General features: G+C 36.7%; 1 long non-coding RNA gene across 1 annotated transcript in view; it reads right to left on the minus strand.

Annotated features, from left to right (window-relative positions):
* The window catches only part of LOC109026901 (uncharacterized), a 556,365-nt gene that overhangs the window by 117,522 nt on the left and 419,548 nt on the right, over window positions 1–19,295 (minus strand). The window contains exons 5-7 of the long non-coding RNA XR_010133979.1: window positions 12,380–12,771; window positions 12,188–12,274; window positions 10,274–10,367 (exon numbers count right to left, since the gene is read on the minus strand). This is a non-coding gene — a long non-coding RNA (uncharacterized lncRNA). The remainder of the gene's footprint in view (window positions 1–10,273; window positions 10,368–12,187; window positions 12,275–12,379; window positions 12,772–19,295) is intronic.

Consider the following 19,295-nt stretch of genomic DNA (forward strand, 5'->3'; position numbering starts at 1 on the left):
AACAGTGTACTACAAGAAAACATCGAAGGTCCAAACGAGTGTTTGGATATAGCTTTTGAGTTCAAGTGAGAAAAAAAATAAAGCCATGGTTAATAATTCTTGCCAAGCACATTAGTAAATGCTTTACAGATCTTTTCTCACATCATCTTCACTATGCAACTCACAAAACAGTTATTATTAAACCCCATTTACAGATAAAGACACACTGAGAGTAACTTAGTAATGTACAAAAGATAGTATAGCGGCTAAATATTCAAATCATGGCAGTGACTCTAATCATCGTATTGCACCGCTCACCTACAGTAGCAGGAAGGATGAAAAAATTTTGAAGAGAACATGAGATGCATAGGACAAAAAGTATGCATAGTACTTCCAATTATGAGAAAAAGGAGCAATATCATGGGTAAAAAAAGCATATTGCAAGTATTCACAGAGATGGCAAACTGCATGTGTGTTTGTAGAACAGTATTAGAAAATTACGATGGAAAGGTAGGAAGGGCCAAATAGTCAAAGGGATTGAGTACCAAGGTAAATTGTTGGGTTTTATATTGTGAACGGTGGGAGATATAAAATCTTTCTGAGCATAGGAGACGCATATTCAAATCAGATTTTTATGAACATTAATAGTAGTGCTTTTTTCTTTTAAAATGACATACTCTAGCATATTTTAAAAGAAAAAAAAAACAAAAAACCCAAGAAAGCATTGAAATATTTTGAAAACCAGGACAGCAACCAGACTAGAAATAATAACTAGCCAGATTTGTTTAAAAAGTCCTCATCACCAATTATAACACACCAGATTTGCTTTTTTACCAGCTGAGAAAAAAAAAATGCCCTCACTTCCACTGTTTGTTTTTACTCATTGGCAGCATTTTCAATCATAATTACATTCAATAATATTTTGAATAATTGAAACATTGATTCTTAGTTACGCAAAACTCTTGGTTTTTGTTATAGTATGAAATTATTGAGGATTGACTCTGCTTACCAAAGGAATCCCTAAGTAAAATATATGGTTGGAATATTTATCCAAAATCCAACTTGAATTATACATGTTCCAAATACTTCCCATTGTAAAGGACCCTTCAGCATGCATAAATTCCTGAGAAATCAGCACATATTTTATGATAAAAGATAATGTAATCAAGTGACCGGCAGCCCATTTAAATACCAAAATATTATTCATGTATAAGAATACTTTGCGCAAAGAATCTGTATGACTTATTTTTAACAAGGGAAAAAAAAGAATACACAGTAAAAGGAAATTTTCTATAATGTGAGTGGATTGGGCAAAATAGACCTTTCTAAAGAGTCTCCTTCCTCCCTCCAAAAGAAAAAGAAAAAAATAGAACACCTATTCTGAGCATTTATTCAATCCCACACTCAGTCAAGTCATAATGACTCTACTGGTAGCTTCAAATTGGCCATTTGGGAAGAACATACAGCACAGAAATCAGTAAATCCAACAAATCTGGGCAGTTTTTTATTCCAGAGCCAATTTTCCAATACATAACTAATTATAAATATTCCAAATGTTTTCTTGATTCAGGAACCTTGATTCTTGTGAAAATATTTGAGAATTTGATGACTGAAATAGAAATCTTACAGAGGACATTTGAAATATAAAAATCAGTTATGTTTTATTTTTTAAAGAACAGAAGTCTTCTAAGATGTATCATTTTCCCTTTGTCATAGGAAGGCTCCCAAAATGTTTTGCCATTCACTAAATATTTTTGAGGCTATTAATGAGAATGCTCCTTAAATCTAATAGTCTTCACTTGTTCTCAAATACTAAAATGCTGATGCTTGTTAAAACACAAACTCCTGAGCTGCACACACTCCAAGAATTTCTAATTCTGTAGATTTGGGTTGGTGGTCAAGAATGTGCATTTTTAACAAGTTTCTGGATGATGCATATGCTCCTGGTTTAGGCCTCATACTTTGAAAACCGTTGGATACTTAACCATATTTTATTAGCAACTAGAAAATTTGCCCTTAATAATATAAAATATTTTAACTTTCTGATGAAAATCGTTTTAAAAGGTAATGGTCAGGCTGGGCACAGTGGCTCACACCTTTATTCCCAGCACTTTGGGAGGCGAGGAGGGCCATATTGCTGGAGTCCAGGAGTCCAGCCTGGGCAACATAGCAAAACCTCATCTCTACCAAAACTACAAAAATTAGCCGGGCATGGTGGTGCGTGCCTGTAGTCCCAGCTACTCCGGAGCTGAGAAGGGAGGATCACCTGAGCTCCAGAGGCTGATGCTGCAATGAGCCGAGATAGCGCCACTGTGCTCCAGCCTGGGCGACAGAGTGAGACCCTGTCTCAAAAAAATAAATTAATTAATTTAAAAAAGGTGAGGGGTCAGGTGCAGTGGCTCACAACTGTAATCCTAGCACTTTGGGAGGCTGAGGCAGGCAGATCACTTGAGGTCAGGAGTTCTAGACTACCCTGGCCAACATGGTGAAACCCCATCTCTACTAAAAATACAAAAATTAGCCCGATGTGGAGGTGCAAGCCTATAGTCCCAGCTACTGGGGAGGCTGAGGCAGGAGAATCACTTGAACTCAGGAGGCAGAGGTTGCAGTATGTTGAGACTGCACCACAGCACTCCAGCCTAGAAGACAGAGTGAGACTCTGTCTAAAAAAAAAAAAAAGTAATGGTCTACTTTCTTCAGAATTACTTACCAGACATAATTTAGTATTTCTTAAATATAAGATCTCTCTCTGGGCCATTAAGTCATCATTTAGATATCAGTTCTCATTTTTCGTCAGTATTTGAAAATCTAGCCTTGGACTTTGTGTCTCTTTCTCTCTCCCCCCCTCCCCCCCCCACACACAGACACACACACACAGAGACACACACACACACACACACAGACACACACACACACAACACCAAATCTGTTTTGTATTTATTATTGTCCCTTTAAGTTGAAGCAAAGCCACTTCACTTTTCATAACTTAACTTTTTGCCCCAAAAGTAGAAATATCCATTTTTCGTTCTTAGGGTTGTTGTGTGAACGAAGTACATAATGCCGGTATATGTTGAGCAATACAATTGACAATGCTCAAGTATTCAAAGATATACTATAATAGTGAATCTGATTTTTATTTGAAAACTGAATTACTTTGCAAAACAAATGGGAAAGATAAAATAGCTATAAAAAATGTCAGAGGACCTTATTTAAACATCTTGAATCTTATTTTAAATACAGCATTATACATACCTCAAAGAATGCCCATCTATGAGTTTATTCACTTATATATCATTAAACTAATATTTATTGAGTGCCTAGTATATATCGGGTACTGTGTACTGGGAATATAGCACTGAAAAAAAAAAAAGACAGGAAGATCAGTGTCATGACTCTTAGAGTCTACTAGGGCATACAGATATTAATCAAATAATCATGTTAGTGAACTTTTCAGTTAAGGGTGAATAATTTATCCAAAGTAAATTAGATACATTCATTTTTAGGGCTACTGTGAGTACATATTATAAATAATAACTGACCTACATTTGAAAATCAAAGAAATAGTCCATAAGGAAATGATAATCTCGTGCTGAAAATAATCTTGTGCTGAAATCTGGAGAATTAACAGGAGTTAACTAGGCAAAAAGAAAACAGTGTTCCACAAGGAGGAAGCACTGCACAGAGCCCTGGGGTGAGTGAGAGGATGGTGGAGTGTTGAAAGCTATGAGAGACAGTATAATAGCCCTGGTAGTAGGAAGGGAGTGGAGAGAAAGATTGAGAAAAAGTGAGCAGGTAAGGCTGGAGAGATCATGATAAGAATTTTACTAGGCTAAGAATTTTAATTACCTTAAGAACAATAGAAAGGCAAGGGTAGGTTATAAGAAGTAGAGAGAGATATATAAACAGATTTGTGTAAAATATCACTACCTTGGTTGCTTTAGATATACTAAATTGAATAAAATGCATGGCTAAATTAATTTCACTATTTTTTCCTCTTCTAATATGCCTCCTAGAAAACTTAAAATTTTATGTGTGGCTCTCAAATTTCATATAGAAAATCTTAAATAAACTTTATTTTTCTCTATTGCTTTGGGCAAAGCATATGAGAAAAAGTCAACAAACAATTGTTCTTATTAGGTAAGATTTTAAAAAATTTCTAAGTACTACTAAACATTTAGACATTTATAAGCTATGTATGAATCACACCATAAGAACTTATATGCATAATTCAGACCCCAGGCTTAGATATTTAGCCCAAAGCAGTAGAAAAAAATATTCCAGGATAGTATCGTCCATCAAATATAATAAGAGCCATCTGTAAAATTTTAAGTTTTCTAGTGGTCACATAAGAAAACTAAAAAGTGAAATTAATTTTTTATTTAACCCCATAAATCTAAAATCTTATTTCAACATTCAATCAATATATAATTATTGAGATATTTTCCATTTCTTTTCTAGTATTATGTTTGGAATCCAGTGTTTTTCTGACTCCCACACTGTATCTCATCTCAGAGTATTCCCATTTTAAATGCTCAGTACCTTCATGACTAGTGGCTGCTGTGTCACACACCACAGCTCTAGGAGGTGGTGGTTCTGGTATTTTATTCTCCTAACACTAATCAATTTGGTGACTTTAAAAACGTCACAATCTCTAGGTTTCCTTTTGTCATCTATGACATAGGCATAATATTCATTTTATCTGCCTCAAAAAGCTACAATAATAAATTTAAAAACAATTCAATATATTTGAATATTCAACTCAATAGCTCACATTATTAAGAATGATTTCCATCTTACTTTACTTTCATGATTTGTATACCTTCAAAATTAATAATAAAAACAAACACCAAAAAGGATTACTAATACTAAAACAAATATCAGTACTATTTGTACTGTGATAGCTTTAAAAATACATTAAATGTTGTTAGGCTTTCTATAAATTAAATTAGAACTCACACAAATGTCCCTTATGAATGAAGTTATTAGCCAATTATTCAAAAAGAACATACATGGGCATTTTAATAAATTATAAATATCTAATGATGCTCTTGTGTAAATACTGGGCAGATGCCTTGGCTATGAGAACCACAAGCATTTTTACCACTCAGGAAATTGATAATAGCCTAGATTAAGGAGGAAATTATGAAAAACAGTCCAGAATTTTAATTAACACTTAAATACGCTAAACTGAAATCACAATGACATAAAAAATAATGCAGCAACTCCAGATTTATATAACTTTATAGAACTGTTGAAAAGTGAATTTATTAAATAAGGTGTTCAGTACCTTATTTTCTCAGATTATCTTTTTTTTTTCATTTTTTAAAAAAGAAACAGGGTCTCATGCTCTGTCACTGCATCTGGAGTGCAGTGGTACAATCATAGTTCACTACTGCCTCAACTCCCGGGCTTGAAAAACCCTCCTGCCTCAGCCTCCCAACTGGCTGGGACTAGAGATGTGTACCACTGCATGTGGCAAATTTTTTAAGAAAACTTTTGTAGAGATGGGGTCTCACTATGTTGCCCAGGCTGGTGTTGAACTTCTGGCCTCAAGTAATCCTCCCGCTTCAGCCTCCCAAAGTGCTGGAATTACAGAAGTGAGCCAATGTGCCCAGCCCCAGATATCTCAATGGTATCCATTTGATACAAATGATTTTAATTACTTAGTTGTTATATGCATCATGTGATATGCATCATAAGAAAACCTAAACAGGGTTTGAATTATTCCCAATAATGCAAATGTGTCACTGTAACTAGTATTTTGTGTGCTAAGAGGGTTGGGTGTTCTGTCACTGGTATTCTTGAACTCTGGATCAAAACTTAAACCCCTATTGCATTTAGAGTTCAGTGCTAAGACTGGTATAATACCTCTCTATAATTTTTTAAATCTGTTATAAATATCAGGCCACTTGGAAGAAAATTTAATACTGTAATCATTCTAGTGCTTTGCTAAAAGTACTACCACCTATAACAATTCCCATTGTGGTAGATACTGCATGAATGTCTCTAATTCTTTGGTTTCTGTGCACCCATTTTGCTACATGATTTTCACTAATAATTACTGATGAGATTGAATCTATACCCTTTCTCTTTTTGTGTACTTTTTTCTTGTAGCTATTTTAGCCATTTTTGAGTGTACAATTCTGTGGCATGAAGTACATTCACATTATGCAACTATTACCACCATCCATCTTCAGAACTTTTTTGTCTTCCCCAACTGAAACCCTGTGTCTATTAAATATTAATTCCCAATTCCAGTCCCTGGAACAACTCCAGCTCCTGGCAACCACCACTCTACTTGCTATGAATTTGACTACTCTAGGAACCTAGTAGAAGTGGAATCATACAATATTTGTCCTTTTGTGACTGGCATAATTCACAACGTAATGTTTTCAAGTTTCAACCATGCTCTAGCATGCATCAAAATTCCCTTAAGACTGGATAATAGTTCATTGCATATATGTACCACATCTTGTTTATCCATTCATCTGTTGATGGACACCTGGGTTACTTCTGCTTCTGGCTTTTGTGAATAATGCTGCTATTGAACAAGGGTGTGGAAATATCTGTTTGAATCCACACTTTTGATTATTTGAAAATTAAATTCTTTTAATTCTTTGGGTATGTACTTAGAGAGGGAATTGCTGGATCACATTGTAATTCTATGTTTAAATTTTTGAAGAATCACCATACCATTTTCTATAGCAGCTCCATCATTTTATATTCTCACCAACAATGCAGAAGTGTTCCAAATTCTCTATATCCTTTCCAACACTTGTCAATTTCAGGTTTCATTTCATTTTGTTTTATTTTTGCAGCCTAATGGGTATAAAGTGATATCTCTTTGTGATTTTGATTTGCCTTTATTCTTTTACTCACAAACCTGGCTGGTTTTATGACTAATTTTAGTCAATGAAATACTAGCAACGTGACTCATGAATAAGATTGAAAATGTGCTCGGGCTTGTCTCTCGCCCTCTGCTGGTAATGGATGGTCCCTGAGTTACAATGGTTCAACTTCACAATTTTTAAACTTTATGATGGCTTTAGCAAGGTATCAAATACATTTTTTACTTAGAATATTTTTCACTTACAATAGGCTTATTGGAATGTAACTCCATCAGAAGTCAAGGAGCATCTATACAATGGGAAGAACATACTCAGGCTTGCCTGTTGAAGAAAGGGATATGAGGAACAGAGCCAAACTACTCAAGTCAGCCCAGATGAGGACATCCTAGGTTAGGCAACCAGTAGCTGACCCTCAACCAAACATGTGAGTGAGCTAGCCAAGATGAGCAGCACCTTCAAGCTAATTCTTGTTGGCTGCAGAGGCATATGCAAGCCCAGGTGAGACCACCTAAGCATAGCCATGTCAGTCAATCCTAGTTCCAGTCAGCAAAACCCTATAGACTCAAGGCTAAACAAATTGTCACTTTGTTTGTTTATTTTGGAGTATTACTACTAACACTGGATAAGTCATACATAATCTGTGGTAGGAAACCAAAAATTAAATAATTGCATGAAAGTCTAATGCTAAAAAATAAATTAAGGTAGAAATATGGTGGTAAGAATGTGACAAAAGGAAAGATCAAGTTGGTTAATATTGCTGCAGTACAGTGGACAGACCAGAAGAATGAGGATGGAAAAGCAATTTTGCTCTTTTGAGAAAGTATGTTTTCCTGTCTCCATTCACTCTGTCAAACCATGGACATTGTGTTTGGCTCCAGAAACCCTTTTCTAAAAATCTATTAGCTGAGAAAGCAAAGAAACAAGGAAATTGGTTTGTATCCATGTAAGATCAGGAAGTTCACAAGTCCAGGCATAACAGTCTTTCTAACGGGCAGACTGCAAAATTCTTATTGGCTACACAGCTATTATTTTCACTTACACTCCAATCCTTGTGACCCTGGTCATCTCACAAACTTTGTTCTATTTTATACCTGGCCTACTATAAGTCTCTATGTTTCCTACCTGATCTTTGTCAACATTTGAGTCAGAACTTTTGGTCTGGAATTATAACTTCCATTGGTTTCTTCTCATTGTGTTTCTCAGAAATGCAACTTTTCAGAAAATACAAATTAAACACGACTGGGATGTTGTGGATGACAAACCTAGCTTGCTATTAAAAATTGTTTTCTTTCACTATGAAAACACAAGTTCCAAGAGTTTTAAACACAGTGCTAGAAACAATTATAATCTCCACCCCCAACCTTTGCTTTCTTTCTCTGTGATATTTGGCACGGCATTCTTATAGTTGTCATTAGCATCAGTATTTTCACTGGTCGTGAAATGAGCTGTAGAGCACCCTCACAATGAAGCCAAGGGAACGTAATGCCAATTTTTGTTCTGTGATCAATTTGAAATGGCTTGCTGTTTGGGTCCTGACTGAGACAGATTAACAACATCTTACCGCAAAATGCTATTGATCAATCTACTGTTTAAAAAAAATTACCATGGAAATGTGTTATTTCTGATATCTCATCTCCCTTTATTTAACTTTATAGTCTCACATTATTTTCATAAATAGACACCCTTTTCCAGCAATGTCAAAGCACACAATACCACAGGGATTTTATTAAAATGCATTTAACAGTGGTAAACATGCCAACAGAACACTTAGTTTCATAAAGAAAAAAACATTAAAAGAAAAAAGAATAAAATCTGGACCTAATTTTCATACACAAATATCATCTTCAAGATAGTTTTTTTTCAGTTTTTATAGCTTATGTCATGAGAAATATATCAAAACTATTATTTGACATGTAAAAAAGAAACCTGGTTGTATCTTACTCATCTTAATCTATATAGCAAGAATTTTTAACGTGGGAAGCTCAAGCCACCCAGAAGACCATGTGTGGAATTCAGGAAGTCCAGGAACTTGAATGAATACAATTAGATCCCCTTTTCCCACTAACCTGTAACTGGTTTAGCCATTCCTTAAGCTATGAATGTAGGCAACAGACCATAGTACTGTTAAAATTTGTGGTTCTCATCAGAAGAAATCACAATTTTCATATTATTAATACATTAAAGTTGTGCAAATAGTTCAATATATTATTTATGTCCACCACTATGTCAAAATTATAGTAATAATTAGGTAATCATAGATTCAATTACTAAATGTGTTGAAGAAGTGTATATATTACCATGTCACAAGTTTGTTTTATTATATTTGTGAAATGTTTTTAAATATAGGTTTTCTTTAATCTTAGGTATTTTATGCCCTCAATAACTTTATTTAGAAAGGGGCATCTACAGGTTTCACCAGGTGCCAAAGGGGTCCATGGTACAAGTATTCTTAATAACCTCTGCTCACCGGAAATATATTTACTAGCAGAAAATTCTTGTTGAACATCTTAAGATAGAAAAAATTCAGCATCACATCTAGCAGAATGAAATTTGATGAGTCACTGACTGAAAACTTTGTGTGGGCAGCCTTAAGGAAAACTAAAATAAGCAATATTCGAGGCCACTCTCTTTCTCCTCCCTCTGAGCTAAATACCCTTATTCTGCCTTGTGCTGAAGTTATCCAGTGTGCTCTCGGAAAGCAAATGGTTTCCTCTCCTTTTCTGGCAGTTCTCAAACGTTGAGACTTTTGTCTATACTCTATTAAACAAGGTCTGTGCTAAAAGGAACTGGTAAGTGTGTTAATTATCAATGCCTCATTGTAAAACGTGAGTAAAAATAGAGATGACACCATCTATAATCTTGAGTCCAGAAACTCAAGTGTCTCTACTTACCTGAATTTTCAAAAATTCTAGAAAGGGTCAAGTTCACTAATATCTCCAATTGCGCTACATTTTAGAGCCTAATTTTCAGGTTTCAGGATCTAATAATCCTTCAGGGGTTTCATCAGACCCCGACAAAATTACCTTCCACCTCTACCATACAACTAAAGATATTTTAGGTTTAATTTTTCTCCTCCTCCTTCTAATAGATCACCCAGATCAAAAGGAGCAGGTATCAAGTATGCACGAACACAGCTCACAACACTTTACTCAACCACATTCCCAAAGGAAACAGCAGTGATAAATCTTTAGTAATAAATGAAAGTTTGACTAAGCCATACTAATATTTAAGGTTGGTTAATTTCGTGCCAGCCACCGTGGCCATACGGTTAACCCAGCATTGAAGTAAACTTAGATTTTGTACGTAATCTAGGCCATATGTACAGGAGATTGAAATTAGTAAGGCAAGGTCCACTGCAGGTTCCTTATTAGTCCCTTCTCACACTGCTAATAAAGATATACCCAGGACTGGGTGATTTATAAAGGAAAATGGTTTAATTGACTCACAGTTCAGCATGGCTCAGGAGGCCTCAGGAAACTTAATAATCATGGCAGAGGGGGAAGCAGACATCCTTCTTCTCATGGCAGCAGCAAGAAGCGCCTAGCAAAAGGAAGAAAAGCCCCTTATAGAACCATCAGATCTCGTGAAAACTAACTCACTTCACAAGAACAGGATGGGGGAAACTGCCCCCACGATCTATTTATTTCCACCTGGTCCCTCCCACAACACGTGGGGATTATGGGAACTACAATTCAAGATGAGATTTTGGTGGAGACACAGCCAAACCATATTAAGTTGGATTAGGTGTCTTAGTTGATTCCTGCTGTTACAATAAAATACCATAGACTGGGTAATTTATAAATGGTAGAAATTTATTTTTCACAGTTCTAGAGGCTGAGAAGTCTAAGACTGTGGCACCAGCAAATTCACTGGCCGGCGAGGGCCTTTGATGGTGCCTTCTATGTGTCCTCACATGGCACAAGGGCAAAAGGGACAAACTTGCTCCCTCCTGTCCTTTTTTAACGGCACTAATCCCATCCACCCTCATAGCCTAATCACCTCCTATGGACCCCACCTTTTAATATTATCACCTTGGGAGTTAAGATTCCATGTATAAATTCAAACACGCATTCAAACCACAGTTCAAGGGAAATGAATTCATCTCCTTTGCTGAATTTGAACATAATAAAAATCACAATAAATTTTTTATTCTTCATACCTACAAGAGACTCTCTGAAAGACAACTGTGGACCAGTATTCCAAAGTCCAGATGTTTTCTAAAGCTTAATGTATCTGTATATGTATTCAATATAACTTAGTTGATCCCATTTCATGTTCCTTTTCATAGATTTGGATATGTGAATTAACATATATTCACTCCTGGTGAGACTAGCAGCATATGATATAAAATATCACAAAATAGCAAATGGTTAAGCCAAGTTCTTTTTTCTTTCTCCATTCCTGTGTAATCTAGGGCACCCAGTTGATGGGGCAAAAGGAAAATTTTAAGATGAAGTTTTAAGTTGAAATTGGATAGGTTAAAAAAAATGTATTCACATTTTTCTGCCTACCTCAAGGGAAATGTACTAACTGAGGATCGCATTGAAATGGAGGTGTGTTCAGACACTTCCTGAGTTTTTATATTTAACTTCCTTTAGACTCAAAGCAAGAACACAGGGAGCCCACCTCCATTTCACATCCTGTTAGCACATTTTATAGGGGAGGGAAGAGATGATTGAATAGTTAGAATCTGTACAGTTCTAATTATGTGGGATGCTGAAATAAGATTAGCAAGAATTGAAATGCTGAAAAGCAAACAATATCCACAGAAATGGGGTTAAGGAAAGTCTTGGCATTATTTAAGAGGATAAATCTCTTTCCAACTAGCATATTATTACAAGAATATTTAAGTTTAGTACATACTATAGAGCAAACTGAGGCTGTCTCTCTTTTGTTAAGGTATAGATCTTTAACCTTTTTTGAACTGAAGAACTTCAAGGGTGAAAAACAAGCACCCCTGAAGGGTGAGGGTTTACACATGTTCTAGAATAATGAGCAGTTAATAACTGCAATGTCATCTGTAGGAGAAATATGTCACTATTCCATTTAGACACATTCAGGGCCCCTCTGCTTGCAGATCACCTCACTTTGAAGTTTTAAATACATCCAGTATTAACATATGATAAAGGAAATCATGGATTAGATAAACTCCAACATTTTAACAGATATATAAATATCGATGTGAACAGTATCATCTTTGAACAATACAATTAATATGACTGACTTCCATAAAAAATTTATTCACTTGGCTCTTTGACACAGTACCTGCTTTTACCCTCCCCAAATATTATTGAACTGCCAAGTTGTATTTGGCTAAAGCTTTGGGCTATTTAAATGAAATTACACTTAAAACTACTTACAAGGTCAGAGGACATCTTCTCAGATTTTGGCAAGATCTTTGCCATTTGTTCAATTAATGCACTGATGATCTGAAAGTAAATCTTGTGCTGGGGAGAGAAAGTTACATAATGTCCATCTATGTGACAAGCATCTGAACTGGTATTCACTAAGTCTGAGAATCTAGTCAAAGTTATGATGAATACAGGGCTCACCTGGTGAGAAGGGGGTGGTGGCTTAAGAATTCAACAACTTTAGGTCGGCTGAATCCATAGGTAGATCCGATATTCATATAACACTGTACTCTCAGCTTTCCCAAGGGCAGAGTCAGGACTGGGCTCGGTGGCTCATGCCTGTAATCCCAGAAATTTGGGAGGCCAAGGTGGGTAAATCACTTGAGGCCAGTAGTTTGAGACCAGTCTGGCCAACATAGGGAAAGCCCGTCTCTACTAAAAACACAAAAAGTTAGCCAGGTGTGCTGGTGCAAGCCTGTAATCCTAGCTACTTGGGAGGCTGAGGCAGGAGAATCACTTGAACCTGGGAGGTAGAGGTTGCAGCGAGCCAAGACTGCACCATTGCACTCCAGCCGGGCTGACAGAGTGGGATTCTGTTTCAAGAAAAAGAAAAAAAAAAAGTTGAATTGAGTCTGAGAGTTGATGCCTTCTTATATTTTGCACGTTGGTTGCTTGCTTGCTGCACCCAGCCCTGCAGGAATTTTAAGCATTTTGATACTTTCAGTCACATTTGATGTTAGGGTGGATATGATACAGGAAGGCAGTATTTTCCAAAGTGTAGTTTAAGGTCCACCTAAATCAGGAGTATCTGGAAAAACTGGGATTTCTATACTCTATCTTTTACTCAGAGACTGAGGCTTGATTAATCTGCATTTATACCATCTATTTTGGGTGATTCCAGTGCATTTTAAAGTAGATCCTCCAGTATTTTCTGCATAATTGGATGATTGATTGAGCGAATAAACAGAATGTAAGTGGAGACTCCCGCAGTTGTTTAAAAATGATCTTGTACTGGCCGGGTGCGGTGGCTCACACCTGTAATCCCAGCACTTTGGGAGGCCAAGGCGGGCAAATCACGAGGTCAGGAGATCGAGACCACCCTGGCTAACACGGTGAAACCCCATCTCTACTAAAAATACAAAAACAAAATCAGCTGGGCATAATGACAGGCATCTGTGGTCCCAGCTACTTGGGAGGGTGAGGCAGGAGAATGGCGTGAACCTGGGAGATGGAGCTTGCGGTGAGCCGAGATCATGCCACTGCACTCCATCCTCGGTGACAGAGCAAGAATCTGTCACACACACAAAAAAAAAATTATCTTGTACTCCGCATTTTTCTTGAACTAAAAAAGAAACTAACTGGAAAGAAGAATGTCTGCATATGAATTTACTCATTCATGTAACTTACCATGTTGCTTTTTCTAATAGAATATATTCTAATAACTTCAAATAATTTTACATAGAAACATTGAATTTATTCTGAAGTATTTAATGGTAGGTAACTGCAAATACAGGCAGGTAAAGTAAAAATAAATAATTGAGTTTCTTAAACTTTTCTGAATTTACAGTTCTTAATTTTTGTTCCCCAGTATTTTACCAACCCATTCATCCAGAACGCTACTAAGTTAGCACAATATATACTCTTAAAACAGAATATCTTTAAAGATGTTCCCTAAAACAGGAGCAAAAACAAAATACAAGTTTTATACTATTCCACAGAAAACATGGGATTCACATATTCCCTTGAGGGAAAGGTTATCTTTTCAAAAGGTTATCTTTTGAATCAACCTAAACAGAAGAAATACTTCTATTTAAGAAGCTGGAATAATGATAAGAACTGCTGTTAGACTTCTAATTGTAGAAACACCTAAATTTCTAGTTTACAAGTTGTCCTGTTCCTGCTATGAAAGGATGTTTTATACTTTTCAGTCTTGAATTCATGTTTGTTTCTTATGTAATATACAGCTCTCTTGGATCCAGCAAAGCCTTACTTGATAGATACTCTGTTATCCCATTTATTGCAGCAATGATTATGATATGAAGATGCATTTTGGTGCTAACAAAATCATATTGTAGGCTCAATAGCTAAAGAGGCAGAACAGAATGGCCCACCAAGGTACAGTTTTTGAGAAAATACTACAGTAGAATCATCAGCTAGGGAAAAAGAGATTGTTTATGTGTTAGTTGAACATTGATTATAGTACTTTGGGGGATTATTGAATGGTGTTTTGGAATTTGAGGGTTTTATGAATATGGCAAAAGCTTTTTTGCCTCTCCGAGGAACAAAAAACCTACTTTTAGGGCACAGATTCTAAGAAAGGATGAATATTCTGTCTTTCATACCCAATTACTAGCACCAGGTCTCAGTCTCACAAGATTTGACTCTTTTCCTGCAAGTAAAATGAGAAGACAAATGAGGTGATCAAAATGTAGACTGATGTGATCAAGAAAGTAGAGATTGCGGACCGGGCGCAATGGCTCACACCTGTAATCCCAGCACTTTGGGAGGCCGAGGCGGGCAGATCACAAGGGCAGGAGATCGAGACCATCCCGGCTAACCCAGCGAAACCCCGTCTCTAGTAAAAATACAAAAAATTAGCTGGGCGTGTTGGTGGGCACCTGTAGTCCCAGCTACTCGGGAGGCTGAGGCAGGAGCATTGCTTGAACCTGGGGAGGCGGAGGTTTCAGTGAGCTGAGATTGTGCCACTGCACTCCAGCCTAGGCAACAGAGTGAGACTCCGTCTGAAAAAAAAAAAAAAAGTAGAGAATGCAAACACGATAAACTACAAACAATGGAAATATGAGTTGAATGTACACAAGAAATAAGGAAATATTACGGGGAACATTAATAAAATAGGCTTCTGATTCTTTGAGGGTATTCCTCTAGCTAGCCTCTTTGGTAAGGTTAAAATATGAAACAGTGTTTTCCAAAGTGGTGCGTTGGACAATTTGTACAAAAATCAGTCAGAGAACTTGTTTAAAGCAATTTCATCAGAAATGCATTCCTCTCTATCTCTCAACTCTGCTCTATTATGTTGGCATCATCTTCAGGCAGGTTCTCTTTTGAGATATTTATAGGCAGCTCCAAGTTTCCAGGCTCCTCACAGCTAGCAAAACATGAGCTCTTCTGTTCCAGACTTTACTAAGATTATATCCTATTGGCTTGTGTCACATCGCTGATTCCTGAACCAGTCATTGTGGAAACATGAAATACGCTGTTTGACCAGTCCTGGGTCATTTGCCTAACTATGGTGACAAAACATCTGGTGAGTTCATTTAAACCTTAAGAACTAAGAATATAGGACAGGTGGTTGCCCTTTGAAATCAAGCTATAGCTACCAACAAATGAAATAAAAGCTACTAGCCTGACAAAAACCAAGCCTTCTATGGGATACTTTATATATGCTCATGTATTTATGGTATAAATGAAAGTAAAGCTCCCAGGAAGGACTCTTAAAATTCTTAATGACGCTCATCATTTTTGTCCTTGCTCTGTCTTTCTTTGTCTGTCTCATATATTTCCACACCAGACTGACTCTCATTCTTTTCCCTATATAGCTTAGTCTTCCCTCCATCTGCCCATGGAGTAAAGATGTTTTCCTGGAAAGCAGACTAAGAACATACAACAAACTGTTAAGGATGTCATGTGAGTTTGGAATTGCATTCAGCTTCTAAAGCAGAGACCTGCAATAACAATTGCTTGAGCAAGATAAAGTTTTATTTTATTTTATTTTATTTCATTAAGGAAATCCAGAAGAGCTAGGCGGACCAAAGCTGGCATAGAAAATCTCACCCCAGGCCCTTTCCATCTTCCTGTCCCACCATCATTAACACATGACTTTCGTTTTCAAGTTTGAATTCCTAAACTCAACCAAAAAAAGGCAGAAGCAGCTCCAGTTATCACATCACCATTATAGGAAGGAAGAACAGAAGAGTGGGAGGATAAACAGGAAACATCTCTGTGCCAAGGTGATTCCTTTATAAAATTTTCGTGGAGTCCTTACCAAACGACTTTTGCTTACATTACATTAGTGATTTTTATTTGCAGAAGAGGCTGGGACCTGCAGTTTTGTTTGGTGTAGATCATGCTACTTCCCTACCCCATTTCCACAATTCAAGCAACTGTTACTAAGGAAGAAATGGAGAACAACAACTGTTACTAAGGAAGAAATGGAGAAATGGACAACTTTTTTACCACAGTGGTGATATTAGTGATATCAGTGATGGAATTATGGAAGACCTCTCCCATATTATATATTTCTGCAATGTTTGAATTTTCACAGTATTTTGATAAACATGGAGACAAAGACAGGGAATCTGTGGAATACAATGTAGGTTACGTCTACAATAGGAGTGTCACAATACTGGAATACAGATTATATTATCACATGTTGACCATATGCTGGCTATTCTTCCATTATTCCCTTTTTATCTATTCTTATTGCCTTCTCTAGTACCCACTAAAAAACATATTTAAGCTCAATTCTTTAATTATTCATTATTGTGACCAGTATATAACAAACATCTGACTATCATTATTTAGAGGTGATGCATGAAGGTTAAAAAACGGTGTGTAGGCGAAAAGCACAAGTTTTCAAATCAGTAAACATATTAATATTGATTAACATACTGTGCTACTCTGGCAGGTCACTTTACCATTCTGCTCCTCAGAGACATCCCTTCTAAAAATAAACGAGGTATTCTGTATTACTGATTAGGCAGTGTTTTGTTTTTTTTTTCAATTTAAATCTATCAGAGTCCCCAAGGAAAGCTAGTAATATGTGGATTCTAGAGCCTCATCATCAAAAACTTTCATCAGGTAGTCTGCAGTGAGCTAATGAATCTGCATTTTTGCCAAGCAATGGCAGGTGATTTTTGAGAAAGGTATCAGAGGATTATATCTTGAAAACACTAGTAAGATATCTTCAAATTCTTTCAACTTAATGAGACACACAGAATTTGTCTTTGTGTGTGTGTGTTTTGTTTTGGTTTGGTTTTTTGCAACAAGGTCTCACTCTGTCACCCAGGCTGAAGTGCAGTGGCATGATCATGGCTCACTGAAGCCTTGACCTCCCCACTCAATCAATCCTCCCACCTCAGCCTCCCAAGTAGCTGAAACTACAGGCACACAACACCACACTTGGCTAATTTTTGTATTTTTCACAGAGATGGGGTCTCACTATGTTGCCGAGGCCAGTCTTGAATTCCTGAACTCAAGAGATCCAACCACCTTGGCCTCCCAAAGTGATGGATTACAGACACGAGTCAGTGCACCCGGCCAATAATTTGATTTCTGCTTATAAAATATTTTAATTTTTAAAGCCAGTGCATGAAGCAAAACTTTCATACCTATAGCTAAATTGGACATGAAGATATCTTCTCTCAATAAGTCCAATGAAATCAATTTTTCTTCCAACATTGGAATTTTCCTCTTTCCCTCTTTTTCTCTTTTCTTCCCTTTCTCGTTCTCTTGCTCCAGCTGAATCTGCGAAAGCTAAATGTCTACATGATGAGATTCACCTGTCTTGTCCATGCGTTCTTAAGATTCTGCAATGTTAAAACTCAAACTATAGAACAATTCATTATTTTTAAAGAAACTTTCCAGGAAAAATGTTGATGAGGCCTCTCACAAGTTAAAATGAAAATCAGTTTGGTTTTAATCTCATCCAGCTTTGATTGGACAATAAACATTTGGGAGTAATTTAATGAATAAAAGTGCTCATATTTTAGAAGGTAATGGTACCATAAGATAGAGCCACTAAACTGCAAATAGACAACATGTATTGCCAATTTCTCCAAGGGGAAAGGTTTATTAACCCACGTTCCAGACAGAGTGGTAACACTGTCTTGTAATTGGAAGCTCTGCCCTTTAGGTCTTTGCTACCAAATAACCTGAAGAAGCCACTCTTTTGTATAACAACACGAGCACCTTAGTTCCCCAACCAGCTATTAATTTCACTTCATTGGATCTTAAAGCACATTTTTAACCTGAGTCCACTAAATTAGTCATGTGGGGTTTTATGCTCAATGGAGGCAAAAGAAATTCTTATTAATTTGAGGGAATAGTGGAACATAATAAAATATGGTTAAACAGCCATTCTCTTGACATAAACATCCATTTAATGAAGAACAAAACGTAGACTCATTCATTTAGTTCTAACAATCCCTGTAGTCCCAATTGCTATATTCAGTAACGCTTTCCAGACTGTTCCTAGTTCTTCTACATTTGCCTTTTTTTCAACCTATTTTAATTGGAAAGTTGCTAACATCACCCATTTTTAATATGGTAAATTGGATATCCACAGAAATGATGTCATTTTAAAAGCAAGAGAGGCACAGGAAAGCATACTCTTCCTGAGACTTCTACTGGGCAGTGCATCCTTGCAATGATAGTGCCGTGGCAAGAAAATATTTTAAATTTTTGTTTATTTGTAGTTTGTAGTTTGTTTTTTACTGCTATCCTAGCATTGATTCCTTCTTTTTTTAGTTAAAAGTCCCTGATTCTTCTTTGTATATAAATATAGTGGGACAATCAGTCAAGGTCCCCCACAACTTCTGGCCAAGAGTGGGCAGGAGGCCAGATGTTCTCTTCCTGGAACTTCAATCTTAAGCAGAAGGACTCACAGATAAAAAGAAACTTGGACTCACTCATCTACCAGTAGTGCCCTATTAAAAGTCATCTATTTTTATAATAGTTCTACTATGAAGACACATGCACAAGTATGTTTGTTGCAGCACTATTTACAATAGCAAAGACTTGGAGCCAACCCAAATGCCCAACAATGATGGACTGGATAAAGAAAAAGTGGCACATATATACAATGGAATTCTATGCAGCTATAAAAAAGAATGAGTTCATGTCCTTTGCAGGGACATGGATGAAGCTGGAAGCCATCATTCTCAGCAAATAAATACAGGAACAGAAATCCAAACACCACATGTTCTCACTCATAAGTGGGAGTTGAACAATGAGAACACATGGACACAGGGAGGGGAACATCACACACTGGGGCCTGTCAGTGGGTGGGGGGCAAGGGGAGGGAGAACATTAGGACAAATACCTAATGCATTCAGGGCTTAAAACCTAGATGGTGGGTTGACAGGTGCAGTAAACCACC

Source organism: Gorilla gorilla, chromosome 4 (genome assembly GCF_029281585.2).
Source record: "Gorilla gorilla gorilla isolate KB3781 chromosome 4, NHGRI_mGorGor1-v2.1_pri, whole genome shotgun sequence".
NCBI lineage: Eukaryota > Metazoa > Chordata > Mammalia > Primates > Hominidae > Gorilla > Gorilla gorilla.